Source organism: Metopolophium dirhodum, chromosome 3 (assembly GCF_019925205.1).
Source record: "Metopolophium dirhodum isolate CAU chromosome 3, ASM1992520v1, whole genome shotgun sequence".
Classification (NCBI taxonomy): Eukaryota; Metazoa; Arthropoda; class Insecta; order Hemiptera; family Aphididae; genus Metopolophium; species Metopolophium dirhodum.
The window spans coordinates 26,366,552-26,374,576 of record NC_083562.1 but is presented as its reverse complement, the minus strand read 5'-3'; positions in this window follow the sequence as shown (position 1 = coordinate 26,374,576).

Below are 8,025 nucleotides of genomic sequence, written 5' to 3'. Positions count from 1 at the left end.
ATCTGCCTTTGAAACAATAACCTAGGGGCTTTCTATTAAATTTTCAAGCTTTTTTACTCAACAAATAAAATTTTATTGATATTTATAGAAAAAAAAAACTAAAAAAATTGAAAACTGACAATGTCCGTAAGCAGCTCAAAAAGAGTCAAAATTTCATGTCCCTACGGTCATTTTTTTTAGAGTTACACCAAAAACCAAAATCGATTTTCTCGAAAACAGATTTTGCGTAAAAATTCTCGTTTTTCCTTAATTTTTCTTTTGTTTTTCACGTCGCTTTTGAAAACTACTGGGAAATTTTTACTTTTGACCCCCCAAAGTACCAACTAGATTCACTTTCCTATCAGAAAAGTTACTGTTGAAGAAAATCCAAGCACTTTTACTGTCCTAAAAGGTGATGACAGATACAAAAATAAAAAAAAACACACATCATTGTAAAATCAATACATTCATCGCTTCGCTCAGAATCTAAAATTACCTGACGTATATTTAGCTGTATAAGAATAATTAAAAATATTACATAAATAGTCAATATCATTTATAGGTATTAATATTAACGTTAAGCACCTACCTAAACTTGTTCTTTAATCTAAGTTAATTACAGATTTCTAATTTTATTGTAATAGAAATCGTTAATCGAATACCATTAGCCACCTTAGCCACCTTAGCCACAAAATTAAGTATTCAAATTTAAACCATTGTAACTTGATAACTTGTAACTTGTAAGCAAAGTAACTGTGAAGAAAAAATGTAAAATAATCAATTAATTATTATTATTATTTAGATTCTGAGCGGAGCTATAGATTTGACAAAGATGTGTGTTTTTTTGTGTCTATCATCACATGGGAAATAGAATCTAGTTGGTGCATTCGGGAGATTGAAATTCCTAATAGTTTTCAAAAGCACCGGGAAAAACAACAGAAAGATTAAGGAAAAACGGGAATTTTTACGCAAAATCGGTTTTTGACAATATCTATTTTAGTTTTTGTTATAAATAAGCTTGAAAAATTAATGCAAGGCTTCTAATATATTGTTATAAGTACAATGGAAAAATATTAAAAATTCAGTCACAATTTTTTTTTATAAGAATTGTTTTTTTTATTATTATAAGAAATATACGATCTATACTAGTTACTTAGCATAATAAGTATATGTGATAAGAGAGTTAATAAATAACATGGTAAACGTGAATAAGAAGTCACCCACTAGTGACTCTTTGCTTGAGGATTATAAGAATTTAAAGTTTAAATCTTGACAAAATAGAAATTCATAAAAAATTTTCTTTTTTATCTAAGATTTGACAATGTAATACAAGATACATTATAAGTTTTCCTACTTTTATAAAAAAAAAAAAATGTCTACAAAAAAGTTAAATTACATTTTCATGAGCGTTTGAATAAGTTCATGATTTTACAACATTGGATATTCACTTGATTTCTCATGTAGCTATTTTCTTATTTTGTTGTAATTCAAAAACAAATAACTGCAGATACTTAAGATTTACACCATATTTTTATTTTATCAATTCCTATACTTGATAAAAATTTCAAAATATTTTGATTTGTTTTGAGCTGTATACGGACACAATATAATTACAATTTTTTTAGTTTTTTTTTTCTATAAGTAATTGTCAATAAAATGTGATTTGTTGGGTCGAAAAGGTGTGAAAATGTAATATAATGCTCCTAATATATTGTTACTATAGCAGTTGAAAAATATTAAAAATACATGGGCACAATTTTTTTTATAAGCATTTTAAGTTTAAAATTTAAAAATTTGTTCTTATTTATTTTTAATATTTTTCAACTATAATTGTAACAATATAATATGAGGAGCCTTGTATTAATTTTTTTTCATGCCTTTTGACCCAACAAATACATTTTATTGACATTTATAGAAAAAAAAGATTGCGACTTTTTTCCATCAATTAAAAAATATATCATAATTTACATGACCATCATGCAACATGTACCTACGATTGAAAGACCATTTAGTACACTTTCTCTCTGGATTTTCTAAGATGTGCACTTCATAATACGCACGTGGCATTACCCCAACGATTTTTTTGTACTAACTTCTAAGAGCATATTATAAATTATACTTTAAATGGAAATGTGTAAAATATACTATTATCTATATTATAGTTGGCATTATAATAAAAAAAAGGGGGAGAAACGTCTTCTCTAAAAAACTATATCTTAATATGTATTATGCGTTATATGTATATAGTATATTCTACATGTCATAAAGTTCCATCAATGGATGACCACTTCACGCACAACCCCCCTGTCTGAAATGTTGTAAATTTAATTTTTAATTTTAGATTCTGAGTGGAGCGAAATAATGTATTGGTTTTACAATGATGTGAGTTTTTTTTTCTGTCCAGAAACATCTCGGTTAGTAAGCATGCTTCAATTTTTGAGATCAGCATCTTTTCTGATAGAAAAATTAACTTATTTGGTACTTTTGTGAGGTCAAAATTGAAAATTCCAAGTAGTTTTAGAAAGCGTCGAGAAAAACTATCGACAAATTACGAAAAACCGCTAAAAATGGGATTTTCATTTCTAACGATTTGTCTATCATTATAGCAACGAATAAAAAATAATAATATTATAAGGACTACTACGCTAACTGCTCAGAATCGTTTTTCGCATACAATGGTTTATCATTGTATTCAAATATAACACATCCATTACAACTACTGTACAGCAGAGTGGTACCCACTTGTCCACCTTTTTTTATTATATTCTTTATTCTATACCTATTGTTTTTAGAGATACCTATCAGAAAAGTTAAGAGAGTCCCTATGCTATCTGGTATTATAGTATTTAGTACCTAATACCTATAATATTATATTATTAATATTACCTACAAAATTATGTACTATATGTATATACCTGCATAGATATTGGTATGCCTAGCTGTCTAGTATTACCTACATATTTACATATTACATAAATAAATTCATATTTATAATAAATATGAGGGGGGGCGGAGTGGCTGAGCGGACTAAGGCGTCGGTTGCGACGCGCACCATCGCCGATTCGAACTCGTCCACGGGTGGCATTTTTCTTCGGGCAGCCATGGTGTTCGGATAGAGTGGCCGCCATCCCCCACCGGGCATGGCAGATACCTACGGGTGCCCACTTCAAAATTCTACCAAAAACAAACACTCACGTGTTCAAAACCTACAGTATCCCCTACAGTTCCACAGGCTACTGGCTAATGACCTCAGTTGTCGAAGCCAGTGGCGTAACTGGATAAAAATCTAGGGGGGGGGGGGATTAACCTCTCGTTCGGCTGTTCCTGCAGTCATAATCGCGATTTCAAGATAATAATGTGTTCACGAATCACGGATAATAATAGTCACATAATATTATTCAACAAGAGAAACCTAAAATAAATATAAACTTTTATAAAGTAATTTGAGGAAACAAATATTTTAATACTATAATAATATGTTAACAGTCTTGTTAAGAATATTTTTTAAATGTGGATTATTTGGAGAGGTAAAATGATACTTTTGCCTTCAAAACATTTCTGGGGGCAAGTGCCCCCCCCCGCAATTACGCCACTGGTCGAAGCCTCAACCCAAAATAATAAATAAATAAATATACCTAGATAATACATTTGAATATTTGATAGATTTCTTTCTTATCTTTTGTTAATTTATCTTGTGTAAAAATTGATTTCATAACTATATGAATATAAATCAGCCTTCGAGATTCTTTCCCGCATCGGATAGTTTTGTGGTCAGAATTTCGTAATTTTATTTTAATTATTATTTTGTTTTATCATTAGGTATTTAATTTTTGTAATTAGCAAAGTAAGGCTATGTAAGTACTGTTTGGTTCGTGTCGTACTGCGTGAATGTCTTCGGTGAATAAATTGCATTATAATTAATAACAGCAAGGACTGGGTCTTACAGTACTTCCCTGCAGTGTGGCACGACAGCGTGGATAGTAGCTAGGTATATATTATATAACTTATAATATATAGGTAGGTACAGAGTGATTCACTAAGCATTTTCGCCTCCGTGACCCAATTTTATCCTTTAATTTTCATTTTTTTAAATTCTTATTTTTTTATCATGACATCAGTATCATACAGTATCATACAGTACCTATGCCATTTATAATAATTACATGCGCACTCCTATGCCCATTTAAGAAGTGGAGGTTTTTCATTTACCTATGTGAATTTTTTTTATTTACCTATTTAAGTCCAAATTCAATATTTTGAACGATTGTTTTCTGAATTATTAAACATAATGAACTAATTATTTTATGGTATATTGGTATTAATATTTTCATAATATATGGTCAGAAAAGTATAGTAGCTACTGATAAATGATAATATTAAAATAACTAAAAAAAAATTCTAAAAATCAGAGCTCTTATAAAATATGTAGGTATAATTAAAATATAAAATAGCGCATGCTTGGTGAATCACTCTGTAAACATAATATATAATTATATGTAGTAGGTATGCGGAAATTGTAGAACCTTGTCTAACCACGAAGAATTATTTTAACTTTTATAATTACCGGTACTTTTCTTGTTCTGAAGACTGACTGCAACAGCTATAACCAAAATACCAAATACTTTAAAATAATAATATCTATATACCGGAAGACCAGTGTTAATTTACTAGTGTCAAAATCAGTCCCCCAGAACCAGTGATTTCCAAAAGTTTTATAACAGGTATAGGCGTAAAGCGCAATTATTATTGTCATGACATCTTTATTATTAATCACAATTATTATTTCTAAAGATTTCTAGTTTCTTAAACATTTCTCTCGTAACATAAATCATAAGACAGTGTAAGGTGTAATGTATATTTATTTCAATTTATTTTCTGATAGCACTGATATATGGGGATAAATCATAAATTATCTAACAAAGTAAGGGCCACTTCCAGTATTGTAATTTCAAAGTATTTGCTAATTGCTATAAATTTATTATTATTTCACGTCGTTGTAAACTTGTATATGACTGATGTTGTTATAGTTTGATTATTATAATAATAAATCATATTTAAAAGATACATTAATGAAACATAATGATTTGGAAGCATCGTACCTACCTAGTAAGTCAGCTGGCAGTAAGGTGATTACCTATAAAAGGTGGGGCTTTCGAGTTATCCAGTAATCCACTGTAAATGGGAAATGAGAGTTATAATTTATCTGGTTTTATTTTTGGCAGCGATGATTCGGAAATTGGAAACGAGGATCGAGGGTACTTGTAGTTTTCCCTGGTTACTGGTAGGTATATATGATATAAATACACCAGGGGCCCATTGGTCCCGATGGGGGCACAAGATGGAGCACTTGAACTTATAATATAATAAACATTATCAGGTTGGTACCTATTTACCTAGACAGCAAAAAATAAATTGTTTTTCTTGATCACTATTAGAATATGAAATAAGAATTGAAATTTCATTAAACCTTATTGCTTACCTACTTTTGAGAAATTTTATTCTGAGCGGAACGATGAATGTATTGATTTTACAATGATGTGCGTTTTTTTATTTTTGTGTCTGTGTACACGATTAGTAGTCGAAATAATGCTTCGATTTTCAACATCAGTATCATGTTTGATGGGAAAGTGAATCTAGTTGGTACTTTTAGGAGGTCAAAATTCCCAATAGTTTTCAAAAGCGCCCAAAAAAACAAAATAAAAATTAAGGAAAAACGGGAATTTTTACGCAAAATCGGTTTTTGACAAAATCGATTTTGGATTTTGGTGTAACTCTAAAAAAAATGACTGTAGGTACATGAAATTTTGACTGAATGTTTATATTAGCCTTTTCTATACATGAAAAAATTTTTAAAATATTTTGACTTGTTTTCGGACATACTCAGTTTCCAACTTTTTTAGGTTTTTTTTCTATGAATGTCAATAAAACTTTATTTGTTAGGTAAAAAAGCTTTAATACAAAGCTCCTATTAAGTTGTTACAATGATATTTGAAAAATATTAAAAATCCTTAGTAACAGTTTTTATTTATAAGCATTCAAAGTTCAAATGTTGACAAAACACGAAAAAATCACGAAAATTAGCAAATTATTTTTAGTTAGAAATTCATAAAAAATTTTCTTTTTTAAATCTAAGATTGGAAAATGTAATACAAGATTTTTCATAAGTTTATCTACCTATATTAAAAAAAAAATGTTTACCGGAAAGTGAAATTAAATTTTTATGAGCGTTTGAAATTCATATTCTTACAATATTTGATATTCACTCGATTTCTCGTGTAACGATTTTCCTATTTATTTGTTGTAATTACAAAACGTATGACTGTAAATACTTGAAAATTTCACTGAATGATTATATGAACATTTTCTATACACGATAAAATTTTGAAAATAATTTGATTCTTTTTGAGCTGTTTACGTACATTGTCAGTTCTCAATTTTTTTAGTTTATATTTCTATAAATATTAATAAAATATTTGTTGGGTAAAAAAGCGTGAAATTTTAATATAAGGCTCCTGATAATATATCGTTCTAATAGCAGTTGAAAAATATTAAAAATACGCATAGGCACACATTTTTTTTATAAGCATTTAAAGTTCAAATTTTGACAAAATTTATCAAATTTATAATTTAATAATTATTTTGTAGTTAAAAATTTATAAAATGTTCAACTTTTATAGCTAAGGATTGAAAATTGAAAACAAGGCTTCACGTAAATAGGTTATATATAAATTACTTTATTCTCAATAATATCATCAAATATACTTGGTAATATCATAGACTGACTAACCGTTTTCGCTCAGAATCGTTTTTCTTATACATTGATATTATATCCTATTATATATAACCTACTGTACAGCAGAGCAACATCCACTTACCCACTTTTTTATTTTGCTCCCTCTCTATAATTTTACCAATGGGTGCCCGCAATTCGACGTATATATTTAGCCATTTAGGTGCTACGTGGTTAGGTAACACAGACTAAGCTATATATTTATCGTATCTCGTTATTATTTATTATAATATTTGACTAAAAAAAGGTAATTTAATTTTTGAAAATTCGCCTCTCCCTTGGGAGACTTCTGGATCCTCTACGTTAGGTACCTACCTATATTTCGTATCATTCGTGTCATTAATTTGAGTATAATATAATCATAATAAATTCATTACAATTTATAGTAGTATTTTTTGTATACAGTTTGATGGTTCATTATTTTAATTGGTGTTACTCTGATAGTCAATTAATTGTATTAATATAATACGTTATCGAAAAGACTGTTAGGCTACGATAAACTACGGCCTTGTCTACTAAATATGTTATTAATTGAGTTTAACGGGTTCATATTTTATGTTTGGTACCTATATACATATTCTTGTTTCCTATAAAGTTTAAAAGGGAAGAGAACCTTGTAAAAAATGAAACAAAATTTTGACTTTTAGAAATCACACATTTTTTGGTTTGGTACCTCCTATTCCTATACTAAATTAATTTAATACTAGATATTATGTTTAAATGGATTTAATTAAACTGCAGTGCTCTCAACCTTTTATGAGTGACTCTAAAATTGTAAATTCAATTTTTCGCTACCTACTCACTAGTCTTAAAAAAAATCATAGTAAATGCAAATATAACTTCATTTATTCATACTAAATTATGATATTAGATAATAAAAATATACAAATTACTCATACGAGTACCTAGTATACTGATTACCTATAATTTATACTCATAGAGTCGTAACGATCTTCTTTAATATGTGAATTCAAGTTTTATATTCTCTATCCTAAAGTAATAATAATATATAAGACTAGATTTTTTTACAGACCTGGGGTATTATTATGCTTGATTTTTCAAAAACTTTGACTCGTCTTTTTTTTAAAAAAAATTTAACCATCTCAAGGACAAAAACACGCAAAAAAGCCAACAATATTACAGTAGGTACCACATATATATATTATAATGCACTTACTTCGTATAGATATAATATAATGCGTTTTTTAATAGGTAGTGCATGAACACGCCCGAATGCAATTAATAGTCTACCAACT